Genomic DNA, 19,584 nt, shown 5'->3' on the forward strand with positions numbered 1-19,584 from the left:
AATTCAATAGAAGAAAGACCTATCCCGATGCCCAGGTGTACCCCATATTGACAAGGAATATGTGCCATTCTCTTTTAGAAAGGTCCTGAAGCAACAGCTCTCTATGAGCATGCTTCTCCCAACACACATCAGCAATTGAGACTGTAAGTTTGGTGGCTTAGTAGAATATGATGTCATTGGAAGAATGAGGAGGAGGATGAGCAGGGATGTGGAGACTGCCTGAGGGCCGGGCAGCCTGGGCTTTAGCTCAGCTACTTGAGAGGGTCTCCATCTTGCCCCCTGTCTTTGCTGCTGCCTCTCCTACCTCCCCCAACCTCTACCTCACAGTCACAGGAGAAGAGGCAGCTCAGACTGTGGGAAAGGAAAGCAGAGATGATGCTCCCTCTGTGTCACTCAGGAAAACCAAAGTGGTTTTCTGTCATGCTTTCTCCCTGGTGCCTTTTTAATTAGCTTAATGAAGCCCTCCCACTTGTGGATGAGAAAACAAAACAGGAGATGAGGAACAAAGAGACAAGAAAATAATGTGAGGCTAAACAGCCCAGGTGACTCAGGCTTCAGGAATGGTCATTGTGTGTACCCCAGGAATGGGTGGGGGACTGGTTTTGGAGAAGCAACCTGTCTCTAGCATCCTCCAACAAAGCATCACCAAGGCAGCTGGTGAAGGAGTGAGCTCCACACCTGTGCTCTGCAGTGTCCATGGCACCTGGGGTCTCCTTCAGAGCCCACTCCATAGGCAAAGCAAACCCAGAGCTTGTCCCTGAAGGACAGTCGTGGTGTCCCGTTAGTGTTGAAACTCTAGTGCCCAGTGTGCAGCCTGGCACACCATAGGAATTCAATAAATGCTCGATCCTTTTGTGTGTGAATGTATGACAGCCTCCTGCTTGTTCACTCTCCATCCATACCACTTGCCCCATCTGGAGGGTCGGGACAAGCTCCAGCCTGGAAGATGGTATGAACATCAGTTCATGAGTGCTTAATATTCTCATCACGGAGCTGTCTCTCTGGCACCAACGTGCTCTCCCTACAGAGCAGGCCCCACATAGATTTTTCTCCTCTGAATTCTCCAGGAAGATATATTGATCCAGTCCAAGTGACATCAATAGACCCAGGTAACTGGATAAAGCTTCTGGATTTTGCCTTAAAATATGTATGATTTAGCCTCAAGATACCACCTGGTAGCTTCACCACCCTCCTCTCCCTGGCTGTCATTCCATCGTGACTGTTAGACACCACCCTCTTCTCAGCTGAAACCTACCCTTCCCAACCCAGGTACTTTCTGTCCAGTCCCAGGATGACATCAAGAGCTGTGGGTAGAAATTAAAGGTGAGGGCAACAGGAAATGGAGGAAACCATGTAATTCCATCCCATGTCCCAAAGCAGACCTTGTCAACTCCCCGACACAAAGGTTCCCAGGACTCTGGCCATGGATGCTCCATCTCTAAAAATGAAACTACCCAGAGGCCTATTTCCTCCACAGGCTGGGGGGTGCACTCTGCCCTCACCCTCTGAGACACACCTCTGCACCAACTCAGGAAATGTCTTCACAGTATCCTCCTGGAGCTGGGACTTGTGCTGGCAAAAGTTGAAGGGTGGTTTGGCTCTCCCTAGCCTCTGCTGGTGCCCATAGCTACTTCACCATTTTGCCTCCTGCGGGATCCACAGGATGTAGGTTCCCACTGACTACTTTGCCACCCATGAGTCCTGTACCCAAAGCAACATTCTGTGCTACAGTTCCCTCCCTGTAAAGTAGAAATAAAAATACCTACCTCATAGGAAAGGTGCAAGGATTAACCAACATACATGACGTGTTTAGCCTACTGCCTGGAACATAGGATTAGTTAGTAATAAAAAGAACAGCTTCTCTCTGTGGAGCATTTATTTTGCATTAGGCAGTGCTTACATTAATCACTCCAGTCCTCATAACCATCCTAGGAGGTAAGTACAATTGTCAGAGTCATTTCACAGATGTGGAATCTGAGATTCATGTCCCAAAGCCACAGCTGATAACTGGCAGAGCTGGGCTTTGAACCCAGGTCTGTTAGATTCCAGGGTGTATGTGCTGAACTACTACACCAATGTCCCATCCAGCACATATCACTTCCCTTCTCCTTTTCTTCCCACCTCTTCCCAGCTATCACCTCATTGTGAAATTCTTTTCCAGAACACAAAACTTAAGAGCAAAGATGGCAAATTTTTCTGTAAAAGGCAAAATCATAATTATTTTCAGCTCTGCAGGCCATGCGGTCTCTGTCATGCTACTGAATTCTGCCAGTGCAGTGTGAAAACAGGCACAAACAATAGCTACATGAATGGACACGACTGTGTTCCAATAAAACTTTATTAACAAAACATATGGCTGGATTCGGCCCAACAGCCATAGTTTGCTGATTATGCTCTAGAGGAACAGCATAGCTCTAAGGAAAAGAGACTTAGGATGAAGAATACTTGGTAAACACTAGGTGCTCAATGAGTATGTGTGGGTTAATTTAGAAGTCATTTTGTTCATCTCTTTGAATCCAGGCAATAACATCAATAAATAAATAGTTCTCCAATTAGAGTTTCACAGAAAGCTGATTCCACTCTTCCCTGAATTGTCTGCTTATATGTCTAATTTATGTCAGGAAGTTTCCTTCCTACCTTGGTTCATTTGTGAATTGATATTTTCTCTACTGAGAACAGTCTATTCATTAAACCCAAACCTTTCCCTTCCCCCTTCCCTGCACCATAACACTCACCAACGACAAGGCCACTGCACCCAAAACAGAGACCTGTTTTACTGAACATAGGAAGGGTCTGCTACTTCCTCCCCGGGCAATTGAGCCACATGCTGCTGGCAGGGCAACTCTCCACAACACTCTTGAGATAAACTCAAGTCCTGATATGGCAGCAAAGACTGAAGCTTTCTGGCCTCCTTCCAGAAATGAGAAGGCCGCTTGGGTGGCAGATACCCCTTCAAAAAAAGTACCAGTGTAATTAAAGTATGCCACTGGGTGAGGAGCTTGGGGACAGCTAGCCAGGCAACAGCATGGGGGCTCCTCATCTCCTCTGCAGCTGTTGCCACCAGGGCTCAGCCTGCAAGAGACAGAGAGAACATTGTTTTGAGCTGATTTGTTTTCATTTGTATTTATTGGTTTACGGGCATGGGATGCTTGAAATGCCCCTATGGTCTCCAACATAGGTTACAGCAAAAAATCCAATCTTGGAGTTGAAATGAAGCCATAACTAAACAGCCAAGTCCCCGAACCATGTTATCTATAGCCTGAGAGCTTTGGAGAAGGCAGGAGGCAGGAAAGAGCTTGGGTTCTAAAGTCCAAGGAGCTAGCCAATCGAGCCAACTGCTGTTTATTTGGGGATACTTCTTTGGCCCCTCAATTCTTCTCTTTCTCCATCACATTTCTCTCTGGATCCAGTCTCTGTTTTCCCACACCCCACAAGGGCTCTTCCCGAGGCCAGTGGCTCCACAGAGAGATCAAACCATTGCAACAATATAGCCTTTTCTCTCCAAGGGTAGGTTTAGCAACAGAGGAAGGTGGAACTGCAGGTTGAAGTGCAGCACCTGTGTTTTCCACCATTTGGTGCATGTCTAGCCCAGAACACAGTCGCCATTTACACATCTAACCCCCGCGACAAAGAGGATGTACCTATCCCTTCCTACACCGATCTCCCCACCTCCAACCTTCCACAGCACATTCTGAGTGCCAACTCAGCACTTAGCACTTTGTTAACCATCATCTTATATTTTCTAAAGATTCTAGCTTTTTCCTCCATAGTTATGAAGGAAGCTCATTGAGGTGGGGGTGGTGATTCAGAATAATAACCATACCTAAAGACTTTGAGGACAAAAAAAAGCAATAAATTACTCTTGTATCAGCAATTCATAGTACTCTGCCTGTGAGTAGTGGAGGACAGGGTTGTGCTCATTCCCACCTCATGGCCTTTGCAAGCACATTCCCTTTTTCTGAAATACCCTCCTCCCACTGCCAACCTCCACACCGCTGATGCCTTCACATCGGTCAGGTCTCAGCTTAAACACCATCTCCAGCAAGGCCTTCTCTTGTCAGTCTAGCTAAAGCAATTCTAGAACTCTCCAACAAACATGTATTGCAAGAGTGAATGGTCGTCATTTTGCAGATGAAGAAACTAAGGCTCACTATGATTAAAAATTACTTATCCAGGGTCAAAGGGCTACTTAAAGGCACCAACTGAGGTGTGATGACAGAATGTCAGAATACTTCTATGTTTCTTGTACTACAAGTGCACTTACAAGTTCTTCTTATTCAGTATCTATCTACTCCAGTACTCTGTAAGCTTTATGAGGACAGGGTCTGTATCTGTCAGTTTCACTTGTGTAGCTCTGCTATCTAGTACAGGATGTGGTGCATCAATATCAATTGTACTAATGATTGTACAATTGACTAATCAACAAATTGCCATCTAGTTGAGTCTCAATAAACACTTGTTAACAGACTGAGTGCAGTGAATCCAGGACACAGAGGCAGAAGATATGAGCCTTCAATTATTCCGGTCCTCTTTCTCTGAATAGCAAAACAACCTCTTCCTGGAATGTCCTCCGGGATCCAGGAGCCACAAGGATGCTAGTGGAATTTCTTTGAAAACGTGGAGCAAGAGCAGGGAAAATGAATATCTAAATGAGCAGTTTCGGTGCCAAGTTATAAATCTCACCTAATTACAGGATAGCTCTTCTCCTTTGGGGTCTTTCATCTAGCATGAATTTTCTTCACTCGGGAATCAAGGTTCACACAGCTCTCCCCCCCCCCCCAGCCTCTCCATTCCCTGGGTGGGCTTTGGTCTGGTCCAGGGGAGTCAGGGACTATTGGCTCATCTCAAGGTAGAGAGTTCATGGCTGGGAGCAGAAACAGCAATAAAGGCAGAAGTTATGAGCCCACAGCCAACAGGGAAATGTAGTGGGCGGCTGCTAACAACACACCGTATCCATCTCTAGAAACTTCATAAGATTTGATCCACTCTCATGTCGTATACTAATCTACCTTTTTTTTTTCCTTCAGGTTAGATTCTCCTTCGTTTTCGTCAACTACTTTCTTGCAAGATCAAGTACATTTGTTCTCCTAGGCTCTTTCTCCCTCTCTCCATCTACCCGTCCTCCACTTTCCCTCTAGTCTCTCTCTGTTTAAAGGAGGCAATGGAGTATACACAGGCTTTGCAGTCACACTAATCTGGGTTTAAATCCTTGTTCTATCAGTTATTTTGTTATTTGTGAGCAAGTTACCTAAACTTCTTTGAGCCTTAGTTTTTTCATCTGTAAAATGGAGATCATCCTTACAGGGGTTTTGTGAGGATCAAATAGTACAAATTGCCTGAAGGGCTTAGCACACTGCATGGCAAATAGTAAGACTGCAGTAAATGGAGCCACTGTCATTCCCATTACCAGCCTCATTTCTCCCACCCAGCTCCAACCTTCCCTTCCTCTTTGGCTCTGTGTCTACACATATACTGCCAGGCTTAATGAAACACTGGTCACCTCATCTAGCTCAGTTTTTCAGGATGGTAAAGATGCTTGACGGTCAGTCCCTGGTATTTCAGACTTTGTGTCTCTCTCTCCTTCATTTCCCCATATGCTTTTCTCTTTGAGACACTTGACTTTCTCCAACTTTCCTGAGAACACCTGCTGAGGCAGTAACCATCAGCATTACCTTTCAGTCAAAGCCCCACCTGGATTGTGCTCAGAACTTTTGGCTAAGAGAGAGGGGATGACTGCCACTTAGAGTTTCTCTCACTTTGTCCACCATGTTTAATTCATGTGTGTTGTAGACCATTTAAAGAGGTTCAATGAGCTGTGAAGATCAAGATATGAGCCATACAGATTGTACCTTATTGAATTAAGATGCTAAATATGGAGCCTAAGTGATGTCAAGGAGGAAACAGTGAAAGCCTTAATGGTTTATGATGATGGAAACCAGGGTGGGTCAAGTCAGTAGCAAATTGAAAAGATGCACGACTTCAAGGAAAAGGCCATTTGTCATAGTAGAGTCATCCTCAATTTCTCCCTCTCCCTCATCCTCTGCATTCACTCCATCACTGAGACCTGTCAATTCTACCTCTAAATAAATCTCAAGTGTCCACTTCTCTTCATTCCCACTGCCATCACCCAAGGTCAACCCCCCATCTCTGATTTGACTTCTGCAATAGACTCGTTTGTCTCTTTGGATCTATCTTGCCCTTTTCTAATCCAATCTCCACTCTTTCTAAAATATAAACCAAATTATGTCACTTCTCTCTTTAAAATCTTCCAGTGGCTTCCTGTTGCTCTTATAATAAACTCTAAACTTTGTTCCTCAATTGATTGATCTTATCTCAATCCACGCTCCCCCCTTGTTTACTCTACTTTTGCATCCCTGTCTCTTTTCTGTCCCTCCAACATGCTAAGCTCGTCCCCATCTCCAGCCTCTTGCACTTGTTGTTCCCTTAGCCTGTTGTGCTTGTTTTATATAGCTGGTGCATTCTCGATCCCCAGGCCTTGGTATAGAGCAGACTTTTTCAGCCCCCTCCCTATGTAGTTTCCCCCCACTTACACTCCAGCACACTATCCTGCTTATGCTCTCTTTGTTGACTTTTTTCTTTCTGCTCTATTAGGACAAAGACCATATCCATATTATTCGTTCTGTATCCCTTGCACTTTTACAGTGCAAGTAATATAGTACTTGATCAATAAACATTTGCTGAAAGATTAAATGAATGAATTTGTCACAGAAAGTCTCATTCCAAGATTTGATCTTTCATTGGACAATTACAGACTAAACTCATTTCTCACACCCCTTTATTTTCTTAGCTCTGGGCTGAAAATCCACAGCTACCAAGATTATCGAATGCAACATAAAGACACAAGCAATTGGTCCCCAATAAAACAAGAGAAAACAAGAAAACTTCCACATTAGCGGAAATAAACCAATTGTTTCTTCAATATATATTCAGTGAGTGCCTATGATGTGCCAGATACTGATCAAACACCCGTAATACACTGGTGTTTATCACAGCCCAAGTGGAGCTTAGAGCCTGGGAAAGGCAAACGTCAAACATACAAATATATGATTATACCCTGGGTTAAGTGCTCTGAAGGAGAGGAAAAGCTTCACGTTGAGAATAATAATGGGGAAGGTAGGGTGGTCAGGAAATGACTTTCTGAGGAGAAGATAAAAAACATTTAAGCTATGACCTGAAGGAGATGAGTAAATGATAAAAGGGAGATGGTCTAAGGAAAACATTTGGCCATCTGGATGCCCTGTATCTTAACGTAGCAGCAAGCAGCTTTGGTTGATATATCTTCATGGATAAGGGAAAGTAAAGGGGACTTCCAGCGACCAGGAGGGACCATGTATGGAGCTCTCTGCCACCCTCTCACACACCCTGTTAGCTACAAGATAAATAGATTTTTTTTAATCAATTCTTTTTTCTATAAAAATAACTTTTGCAACCCAAGTCCGGGCATTCTGAACTCAGAAGGAGCCCCAGACAGGTTCTTCCTTTGCCCCAAAAGCTTTGTTCTTTGTCTTCATTATGTGTCTTTGGATTCGTAAAAGATTAGAGCTGATCTGACAATCCTCGGCACATCAATCTCTCCCTATGTGGAAAGGATCCGTCTCTCCCATTTCCAGAGAGGAAACCACTTACCTCCTCTGATTCTTCTGGGTGGCTGACAGACAGCAAATTAGAGCAACACTTAAGCATCTACGACAAAAATTTTCTGGGTACACTTGTTTAGGAAAAACATCCAAATTATTTAGTAGCCCATAATTCCTGTCAACTCATTATAGAAGTCTGGGCACGCAGACCAAGTAGGGAAGGAAGAACAGATAAAAGACCAGTGCCATCTGGAGTAGGAGGGCACTAGTTCCTCCTCTGGACAAGATCTTCAGTAAGCAACCCTCTATGCCAGGAGAGTCCCCATTAGTCACGCCCACGATGGGGACCTTCATGGCCTCCTCTCTCCAACCTGGAGAAATCTATGAGGAACAATCGACAAAATACTGGACAAGGAGTCCTTGCACAGGATTCTAGTCATGCTCATTGGCTACTAGACTTTGTCTCTATCTTGTTGCATGACTGTGAGCAAGTCTCTTTATCTTTCTGAATCTCAGGATCTTCTCTTTCTCTGGTAAAATAAAGTCATCAAACTAGGTCAAGTGTTTCCTAAAATATTTTTAGCAGCATAACCTGCCCTTTAGAGGAAAGCCTATGTGGAGGCCCGATATATAAAACAGGTAGGGTCTATTTGTATTTTGTCCCTTGAGAGGGGTCCCCAGAATATGTTATTAGAAGCCTGCGTTGTCTTTGATTCTTAAGGCTCTGGAGGCTGATTTGCTCCAAACTATGGGCTGGATTATGTGCTCTCAAAAGTCATATTTTAAAGCCCATTCCCCCTTATGACTATATTTGGAGATTGAGCTTTTAGGAGGTATTTAAACTTAGATGAGGTCAAAAGATTGGGGTCCTAATCTGATAGGATTATAAGAGGAGGAAGAGAGAGAGAGAGAGTTCCCTCCCTCAATGTCCATGCATCAAGGAAAGATTATGTGAGGACATAGGATGATCATCAGGAAGCAATCAGCCAGAACCTTGATCTCGAACTTCCCAGCCTCCAAAACTGGGAGAAAGTACGTTTCTGTCGTTGAAGCCACCCAGTTGGTAGTATTTTGTTATGGCAGCTCAGGTGGACTAATACAGCCCAGCTATGGCACCAGTGGCTCTCAGTCTAAGGATAAGAGTGGCCCTTGTAACTTTGAGTTTGACTCCTTAACATCCATGAGTCAGGGTCCCAGCTAGAAGGCAAAGGGTTGTCCTCCTTATTTCACAAGGACTTCCCCATCCACTCCAACCACACAGATACTTTTTTCCCTGATAAACATCCTGACCCCATGTTTTGTTTATCTCTTAGTTGAATAAGGAAAATCAACCTCACTTAAAATCACACAGGCAATTAGGTCTTTCCAGTGCTCCCTCCTAACTCTTATTTTATTCCTCTGTCCAACAATCTTTGCTGACTCGCCAGTGCATATGAAATAAAGAACAAAATGCCAGACACTCTATCCTTGCCTTCCATAGCTCCCCTACAGGTATGCCATTCATGGATCCCAAAACACGCCTGTATTTTTCTATTTCTGCACATTTTTTACTCTATGTGCAGTAAGTTTACTTCATCTAGGATGCCTCCTCTACTACCTCTGGCCATCTAACGCTGCCCATCCTTCAAGACCCAGCTCATTTGCCACCTTCTCCATGAAAGTTATCCTGAATTCTCTACTTGGAAGTATTATTTGCCTTTTTTGCACTTCTGTCACCACTCACTATGCTGACATGGCACAGAACACCCATTTTCCCACTATGACTACTGGGAAACTTCTTAAATCCTCTTCTAGGTTGCAAATGTCTTGAGGACAAAGACCGTGTCTTATTCGTCTTTCAATCTTACATACTGCCTGGCGTGGTGCCTTGCAATTAGAAGGTGCTCAATAAATAATGGTTAAGTGAATGAATGGATGGATGGATAGATGAATTTGAGAATAACTGTATCTGGTTAGGTTGGGAATAATTTAAGTATAGATAGAGCTTTTAATATGCCTGTGCATAAAAGAGGAAGTACGAACCTGGAATATGTGATGAGTTTGGGGGCAGATGTCACAGATGAAGGTATAGTAACTCATAACTCATTCAACAGCTACACATTTGTTAAGCACTAACAATATGCTGGGAACTGTTACACAGCTGGTGAGAAAAATAGACAAGATTCTTACCATCTTGGAACTTGCAGTGTAGTGGGAGAAACATATTAAATAGATGCTTGAATATTGTATAAAATAGTAACTAGTAACTTGCTATATAAAGGAAAAGAAGTTGCTCTAAGGTAGAATGAGAGACGGACATAATTTAGATTCAGGGATTAGGAAAGGGCTCTCCAAGGAGGTAGCATTTTGGATAAAGATGAACTAAGTTAAGATCCGAAGGGGATCAGAAACCAGCCAGGCTTAAAGAGAGACAAAGATCCTGAGGTAGGAAACTGATGCCTGCAATGAACTGCAAGGCTAAGAGGATCAAAGAGAACTGGTGAGGAATTGGTAGGAAAGGAAGACAGTGGGTAGCTGAGAACCTAATCACACAGGACCCTCCAGTGAGGAGTCCTGGTTTATTCCAAGTGTGGTGGAAAGTCACTGAAGGGTGTCAGCAGTGGAAGGATATGACCCTCTCCTCACTTTGGCTGCTGCACAGAGAAAAGACTGAACCAGAACAAGTCTGGCTGCAGACTACACATAGAAGACTATTGCAAACAAGAGTCTAAAGTGGTTCAGATTGAAGGGATGTCAGTGGGTATGGAAAGAAGTAGCAGGACTAAAGAAGCATTGAGGTATAATACCTTAGAGTATCTAGTTGATAACTAATTTGTCATATGCCATATGCTATATTCTCTTATTTATTGTCAATGCCTCGCAACAATACCTTGTAAGTCCATGAGAGCAAGGACTTGCCTTATACATTGCTGAATCCCAATGCCTATAACAGTGCTTGGCATATAGTAAGTGCTAACTAAATATTTGGTGAATAAATTTATGATGGAATGAATTATAAATTAGACATAAAAGTGAAAAGGTGTAGAGAATGAATTCCAGGAGGATGGGGGTGATATTTATTAAGATGAGAAAAAGTAAGGAGAAGCTGTTTGGGGGATAAGATCAGAAATTCATTTTTTGATATGTGGAGTTTTATAGGTATCTAGGAGATATCCAAAGGGATATTGTCATATAAATTTAGGCAATATCTACACATATATAGCATTTCAAGCCATGGGATCATCTACAACAGGATTTCTTGACCTGAAGTCTACAATGGCCAAGGGGTTTATGAATGATACTCAGGAGATCCATGAACCTGTATGAGAAAAATATTATATCTTCACTTTTACTAAATTCTAACTGAAATTTAGCATTCAATTATGAATGTAGCAACAAACTACAGCAGTATATGTGATACCTGTGAATTTGTCCCTAACAAAGAACACAGATGTTGTAATATGATATTATAACTTGCCATATCATTTGTGCTCATCACCATTTCAACATCATGGAAGTCATCGGACTCACCACTAGATCTTATAATTGACAAAAAAAGCACATATATCCTTATATCACAAATTTCATGATTTTTGTTTTTCTACGTTTTGATAAATGTTTTTCAAAATAACGGACTTCCTTTCTTGTTCCATATATTTTAGTCAACAGGTTTAAAAGCAATGGGGTCAGAGCTGGGGCTCCATCCTGGCTGGGCTATCACAATGTGATAGCATCAAGTACCTCTGAGAGAAAACAGCAGCAGGACCTGGAGGCAGTGTCTGTGGAAGCGGAAGATACTACTCCCAACCATTGCACGTCCAGCTTCCAAGTTCTAGTGGTGTCAGCCAAGTTCAAGGGGAAGCTGCTGCTTCAGAGACATGGGCTGGTAAACAGGTGCCTAGCAGAAGAGCTCCTGTACATCCGTGCCTTTGAGCAAAAAACCCTGACCCCAGAGCAGTGGGCCTATGAGTGGCAGAAATGAGGGACCAGGACAAGCACAGCCATTAAATATGAATCATGGCCAAAAATAAAATTAAAAAATAAATAAAATAAAATAATAAAATAAAATAAAATAAAATAAAATAAAATAAAATAAAAAATAGTGTTATTGTAAGAAAGGAACAGGCTTGACCAAATAGCCAGAGGTTTCATATCACAGGACAAATTCAGTGTCCCTGGGAGGAGCCGTGTCTGGGGAAGAGGGAGCTACCAGGAAGGCAGGGACTGACTGTCCAAGAAATGGTGGGGGTGGGGTGGAAGGGAAATAGCCATGGGGTGAAGGAAGCTGACTAAAGAAGCAGGAAGTTATGGAAAGCTTACAAGTTGGAGAACAGAGAAGAACAAGAACTCTAGAGCTCCTGACAAGGGGACTCGACACACAGAGAAGACTCAAGAGAGAAGTCTGAAAACAAAATGCCAGGGAACACTACTTGGCCTGTGAACAGCCTATCTTTAGCTGGAGACCCTGGGGCACGTCTTCCAGAGAACGGCTAGGGACTCCTGAACTGGGTGTAAGGCTGCCTTGGGCAGGTGCATCAGTGAAGGGCTGGCTGGGCTGGGAGATCTAAGGAGATCTAAGCCCTGCCCTTGACCAGCTCTGTGACTTTGATTCAGTCGTTCCTTGGGTGGGTCTATTTCCTCATCCTAAAGCTGAGGGGGTTGAACTAGAACATTTTTAAGAGTCCCTCCAATACAGACAATACAGGATTTGATCAATGCTCTGTTCTGAGACTGCTGTAATACTGTGTGGCTGGTCATACTGGACAAAAACCTTTCTCTCTCTGGGCCTCCAACTTCTAAAATTCAGAGATTGACCAACTATCTTCTTGGACCCTTCCAGCACTAATGACCTGTTACCAGGGGCTGTTTGTTAACCATAACACACAAACAAACAAGCCTGGAAAGCCCAGCCAAAAGGGCCTTACTTTCTCTGATTGACTGACAAAGCCAAAAGAGTCTTATCTGGGCTAGAGGTGCACAGAAAAGGGGGGACCAGGAAGTGGACCCAGTTTCTCTGAGCCTCATTCCTATGTTCTCTCCTTATACACTGTTCAAAGTTCACTCACAACACCCCATGGCACTTACCTGCCTCTAAATCTATTGTTCCGCATCCTCTCCTCCATCTCATAAACTGTGAGCTCCTTAGACTAGGGACCTTGCTTTACAGATTCACTTTTTATCTCTACTGCCTGGCTCAATAAATGTTTGCTGAATGAATGAACAATATAACAGTTTTGTGAATGAATAGCATAATAATTATACACCAAATTACTTTGAGAATAATTATTTTGATTGGGGCAAGACTAGATGAAGTGCAAATAAAGGGTCAGACGTATCAGTGTGCATACTAAAAATGGGCTAAGGTTAACAGATGTTGAGTATCAAATTTTGCTAAGGGATTATGTTCCTCCACATTACCTATCTATGTCTCTACACCTTGGAAAAAATAATTTTTATAAGTAATTCACTCTGATCACTCTATGGGAAGTGAGGTCTCCACTACCGTCCCTACCCCTTTCCCTATCTCCTGCAAGGCCCCAATGCAGAATGAGTTAAATGCTGACCTCATTGTCATATTTCAGGCCTCTGACTAACCTTCTTTTCTGCTTCCTGTTTCAGGAGCAGTAACTGAGCCACTGCCTGCTCAAACTTGAAGATAGATAGGCTGCAGAGAGATTCTCCGTGGGCTTGAACCTAAGCTGCATATTCCAATTGATTTTACCAAAAATCCCCACAGTAAGGTATCAAGCTCTAGCCCAACCAATAACACAAGGGCTCATGGTTTTCCATTTGCTGTATGTGCACAGCCACCTCAAGAACATCAAGGGAGATGTGGCTAAGGCAAGGCAAGATTTGTGTTTTCCTGGGTCCTTTTGGTCTTGGGCAGAGAAATCTCCAGCCCCTTAGATGCCTGAAGAGAAAACACCCTGAGTCAGACTATACTGATTGTTGTGTAGAGGTCAGAGAGGTGAACTGAGGAAACGAGAATGTCTTAGAAATTGTTTAGTTACGAGGAACTGAAAGTCACTTCAACTAACTTAAGAAAAAAGGCATTTGATATAACGATGCAGGGAAATTCAAGGGCCCCAAATTGTATCATGGGGAAAGCAGAAGATAGATGGCACAGAGGTAAGGAGTTAGTAAAAGGTTAAGGAAGTAGAGATAGCAACTAGATCGCTCTTTGAGAAAGTTCAGCAATAAAACAGAGAAATGAGTCAGTAACCCAAGGGAGTAGTGGAGAAGAAAAGGTTCTTGGAATGTAAATTAAGAAATAGCAGTCAGAAGAGGAGCAAACAGGGGAAAGAGAGATGAGATAATTGATGCACAGTAGATGCTCAATAAATATGTGCAAATTAATGGAAACCATCTGGGCTGAAGAACATTAAAGTTAAATCTGGCTCAGGGGACACTGAGCACATTTTCTACATTTCTGTCCTCATGTTAGGTGACTACTCTCTGACTCCTCAAGCACGATTCAGGCATTACCCTGGAGGAAATCAACGGCCTTCCAGGGCTACAACCAGGGAGCAGGGAGACATTGCTGCAGTTCTGGAAGCCATGGCCAGTCCCTCATGCCCAGCTGCCTATGGTTCCTGCGTGTTGTGAGACCAAACAGATGTGAGAAGACCAGAAACTAAGCAACACCAGCTACACTCACATTTCCTAACTGACGTCATGAATCATTATCAGCCAAATACCAGTCCCAATAGAAGCTGATCTTTCTCTTAGAGGGGACTCTTGGGATACCTGACCAGGACAATAGGGGTTCTGGAGAAGAGGCCAGTAGTTCAAGCTAACTATTCTAGCCATCATACTGGAATTAAAGAGGTAAACTGAGTAAATGAGATGTTTTAGGGGCATTTTGGTTGCAAGGAACAGATGTTCACTTAAGCTAACTTGAATAAAATGGAATTTATTTAAAGGAGCCAGGGAAAAACCATGGAACAGAATTATAAAAAAAAAAAAATAAGAAAGAAAAACTTACAATGGGCTTTATAGGAAATGGGAAGTTGAGATGTTCTTTTTCTCTCTACCATTTTTCCACCCCACAGTGCATGTCTTTCAAATCTTCCAGAGGCACCTGGGTGGCTCAGTTGGTTGAGTGTCCGACTTTGGCTCAGGTCATGATCTCACAGTTCATGAGGCTTGTGAGTTCGAGCTCCGTGTAGGGCTCTATGCTAACAGCTCAGAGCCTGGAGCCTGCTTCAGATTCTGTGTCTCCCTCTCTCTCTGCTCCTCCCCTGCTCACACTCTGTCTGTCCCTCTCTCAAAAGTAAATAAACATTTTTAAAAGGTTTTTTAAAATCTTCCATGTTATTTTCTCCATCTTTCTCTCTCCCAGAGTCGTTTCTGTGCTCATTCACCCACTTTTGCATGGCCCATCATGAATGCCCTGAAATCGTGGCCACACCACTACCACCACCACTAATGGAATCTGGCAGCTCAGCTCCCCCCAGACTAATGACTGTATCTCTGTCATCCCATTCCGTACTCCCTGCAAAGAGCCATTTATTAGCTCAGTTAGGGCCAGGTGTCTACATCAGCACAACCAGATTATTACAGAGATAGAGACACATGATAAGTAGAGACACGCCTTCCAGGCTGTGTAGATGGGCAGGTTTGCTAACAAGGAGGTGGCATGGAGAGAAAATGACTGGCATATTTAGTTCAGAGATTCTAGCTGAATGTCACACTCTGGGCTAAACTTGATTTATCAAGTGCTATGGGAAAAGTTGACTTAGTCGTTCACCTCCTTTAAGGAAAACTTTGCTCAATTTGGAGCAAGGGCAGAAAAATGCCCAGAGATTGGTCTGTTAAATTATAGCATCTCCTGGTTGCTTGATGCCCTCGCCTCAAGACAGGCTGAGGCCAACACCTTTTCCCTATGGGGTTTTGCTTCTCTGAATACGATGATGAATTCCTTAGTGGCTCCTGCCCAGGCACTGAGATTGTTGGCTAGTTCACTTCTTGCGCAGGGTGAAGAACTAAAATGGATTAAAAGCATCCAGAAGATGTTCTCTGAACAAAGTGGAATTAAAGTAGACATCAACTACAGAAAGATATATGGAAAATGACCAAATATTTGGAAACTAAACAACTCACTTCTAAATAACCCATTAGCCAAAGAATAAATCACAAGGGAAATCAAAAAATATTGTAACACAACATATTAAAATGTCTTCTTTTTTTGAAGCCAAAGCAGGGCATAAAGGATAATTCTTAGCACTGTAAACCTTGTATTAAAAAAAAAAAAATAGAAAGACCTCAAATCAATGACTGAAGCTTCCACCTTAAGAAACTAGAAAAATAAAAATAAAACCTAAAGTAAGCATTAGGAAGTAAATAATAAAGACAAGAACAGAAGTCAATGAAAGACAAAACAGGAAAATAACGGAGAAAAACAACAAAATTAAATGTTTCCTTTAAAATATCAATAAAAGTGATAACCTCCTAGGCAGATTGATGGGGAGCAGGGGAAAGAGAGAGAACAAATTACCAACATCAGGAATGAGAGAAGGGGCATAACTACAGATCTCACAGACATTAAAAGGAAAATCATCAAATATTAAGAAAAATTTATGACAATAAATACAAGATAAATACAAATTCATCTAATACTTAGATGAAATGGACACATTCCTTTGAAGATACAAGCTACCAAAACTCTCTCAGGAATAAATAGCTTGAATAGCCATATATATATATATATATATATATATATATATATATGCCTCTCCATAAAGAAAACTCTGGGCTTGAACAATTTTACTGGTAGATTCTGCCAAAAATTTTAAGAAAGTTATAATGCCTATTTCACATAAATTATTCTGCAACATAAAAGTTGGAGGGACACTCCCAATTCATTGTGACTCTAGCATTACCCTGATCCCAAAGCCAATTGGTTATTCTAAGAAAATGAAACTATAAACTAATTTCCAACATTGAACATAGATACAAAAATCCTTAACAAAATTTAAACAAATTGAATCCAGCAATATATAAAAAGGCCAGTAATACAGCATAACCAAGTGGAGTTTATCCTCAGAATGCAAGATCAGCTTAACATTAAAAAATCAATCAGAGGCACCTGGGTGGCTCCCCTAGTTAAGTATCAGACTCTTGATTTCAGCTCAGGTCATGATCTCACAGTTCATGGGATCAGCTATCTGTGGAGCTCTGTGCTGATAGCACAGAGCCTGCTTGGGATCCTCTCTTTCCCTCTCCCTCTACCCCTCCCCAACTTGCATGCATGCACACATATGCACACTCTCACTAAATACATACATACATACATACATACATGCATAAATATTTTTAAGACCAATCAGTATAATCACATTAATAGTCTAAAAGAGAAAAATCATATAATTATCTCAATAGTTATGGAAAAATCATTTGCCAATATTTTAAATACCCCTTCATGATAAAAAACATCTGAGCAAATTTAGAATAGAAGGCAACTTTCTCAGCTTCAAAGAACAAAGAATGTGGGAATATATGGGAAACCTATAGCTAACACAATACCAAATAGTGGAAAAAATGAATGTTTTTCTCCTAAGATCAGGAACAAGACACTCCTCACTCCCCACTCCCATTTAACATTGTACTGGCGCTACTATCCAGGTGCAATTAGGAAAAACAAACAAAAAAGGCATTCAGGGGAGGGGGGAAAGGCATCCAGACTAGAAAGGAAGAAATGAAATTCTTTATCCTAAAATTTACTTTCTTTAAGTTCAGAAGCTCATCATTCTGGCATGATGGAATCTGGAAAACTCCCATTCATCTACTGGGTACTAGGAAATGCATCCTGTTCCTATGTCTCCCATCACTCTTTTAACACTGGAAGGAGTATTGCTTGGGACTGCACACAGTCAGGGACTTCCATTCTGATGTCAAAGTGCTAGGGTTGTGGTCAACCTTCTCTCTCCTCTCCTCTCTCTTCTGTTCTCTTTTCCTCCTTCCTCCTCCTCCTCCTGCTCCTCCTCCCCTTCCTCTTCCTCTTCATCTTCGTCTTGTTTGCCTTTTCCTTCTCCCCCTCCTCCTCCTTCTCCTCCTCCTCTTCCTCCTTCTCCTCTTTCTCCTCCTTCTCCTCCTCCTCCTCTCCTTCTTCTTCTTCTTCTTCTTCTTCTTCTTCTCTCTCTCTCTCTCTCTTCTCCCCCCCTTCCATCCCTTCCTCCATCACTGCCACTATCTCTTCCCAGGAGACCAGACAGTTAAGGAGGTCAGTGCTAAGCTCCTACCTGACAATGCTCATCCATTTCTCCCCCTTTCCCACAATCTTTCTCATTTCCAATAGTCTAGATAGATAAAATAGTCTCAGAGTACGCTTGCATCTAAGAGTTCCCACATCTTGAAAGGGCAGAGGAGAGAAAAAGTTGTAGGCATGAGCTAAATATCACTTCAAGCTACTTTTTGCTGGCTAATATGCTCTCAATATCCTGGTGGACATAGATGATATTTGAGTATGGATTTAGGGAGGAAGAGACTCCGCAGCTCAACCCATCTTGATTCTTGGTAATAAGCTGTCTCCATCCCAGGCAAAATGAGTTGTCCATGGTGGCATGGGCATGCGACCAGAGGACCATACAGGGCTTTGGTGCCAGAGCCTCGTGGTGATAAAACTGGGGCACTTTTTGGACTCTGCCTTCTGCCTACCCTGCTTTCAGGAATACTACAAGTTATCAGTGGCTGGCATAGACAGCCAAGCACCCAGAAACCTAGGTCCTTGTCATTTTTTGATCAATCTTCTCCTCCCTGACTGCTGTGATCACCTCACAGAGAATAAACTACCCCTACTCAAACTTCACTTCTGGGTGCCAAGATTGATGATGCTACGCACACACCTGCAAAGTGAATATGAAAAGCTTTATCACTTGCATAATAAGAGTCTCTGGGGAGAACAGGATAGGCTCCCCGGGGGCCGAAAAATGGCTTGAAAGAGAGCAATGAAGGACAAGTAGGTTGGGGTCTTATGGTGATTATAGAATGGGGCTGGGGTGAGGGCCTGTGCTTGAGTGGTTTCAACTTCCTGCTGATGCCAAAGCAAGAAGTACCTTGGTTTTCTTATAAGCTTGCCCAGATATGGGGCAGAAAAACAAAGGAAAGTGGGCTTTAAGAAGCCGTCAGCAGTCGAGTATCAGAAATGAAGTCAGACGCTTCACTGCAACGACACTATCAGTAATTCCTTCAAAGAGCTGCCTTTCAACTCTCTGTCCTTGATGTGAGGAGCATCCACCAGGCCCCTACCCGACAACATCTGTCTTTGGGAAGAACAGGTTGTTGGGTTGGGAGTCTCGCTCCCACACAAGGAGCAGCCATATGCGTGGATGTGACAGGACCTAATGAGCTCGCAGAGAATATTTAAATTGCTAAACAGGATAGCATATTTACTACCGTGTTTATCCCTAAGCATTTGCAGTAAAAATCAAAGTGATGCCATTATGTGATCCCCCAGTGGCATGTACTTGGAAGCTCTCCTTTTTTAGCCAAAATTGATTTGGGGGTTGTATATAATTCTCCCTTTCAAACAGCAATTGAAAGTCTGAATGGTGGGGAATTAAGCAGAAAAAATATGGACAAGCTTAAAGCACAAGCAGAAAAGAATTTGCTCACTACCTCTGGGAGGTGACGATGACAGCCTTATCCCTCTCTACTGTCCCATTGCAGGGACCAACAGCAGCATGGTACAGAAGAAAACACCTTGGCTTATGAAGCCAACTGACTCAAAATTTAACTCTGGCTGAGCCACTTAATATGTGACCTTAGGGGGCGCCTGGGTGGCTCAGTCAGTTGGGTATCCTACTTTGGCTCAGTCATGATCTCGTGGTTCATGAGTTCGAGCCCCACATTGGTCTCTGTGCCGACAGCCCAGAGCCTAGAGCCTGGAGCCTGCTTAGGAGTCTGTGCTTACCTCTGTCTCTGTCTCTGTCTCTCTGTCTCTCTTTCTCAAAAATAAATAAATATTTTTAAAAATTAAACATGTGACCTTTCTCAAAAATAAATAAAT

At 42.8% G+C, this 19,584-nt stretch overlaps 1 pseudogene; it reads left to right on the top strand.

Moving 5' to 3' along the window:
- The first annotated feature begins 206 nt into the window (after window positions 1-206).
- On the top strand, window positions 207-11,559 carry LOC123596840 (annotated as a pseudogene).
- Window positions 11,560-19,584: the final 8,025 nt, after the last annotated feature.

The sequence above is a fragment of the Leopardus geoffroyi genome, chromosome C1 (assembly GCF_018350155.1).
Source record: "Leopardus geoffroyi isolate Oge1 chromosome C1, O.geoffroyi_Oge1_pat1.0, whole genome shotgun sequence".
NCBI lineage: Eukaryota > Metazoa > Chordata > Mammalia > Carnivora > Felidae > Leopardus > Leopardus geoffroyi.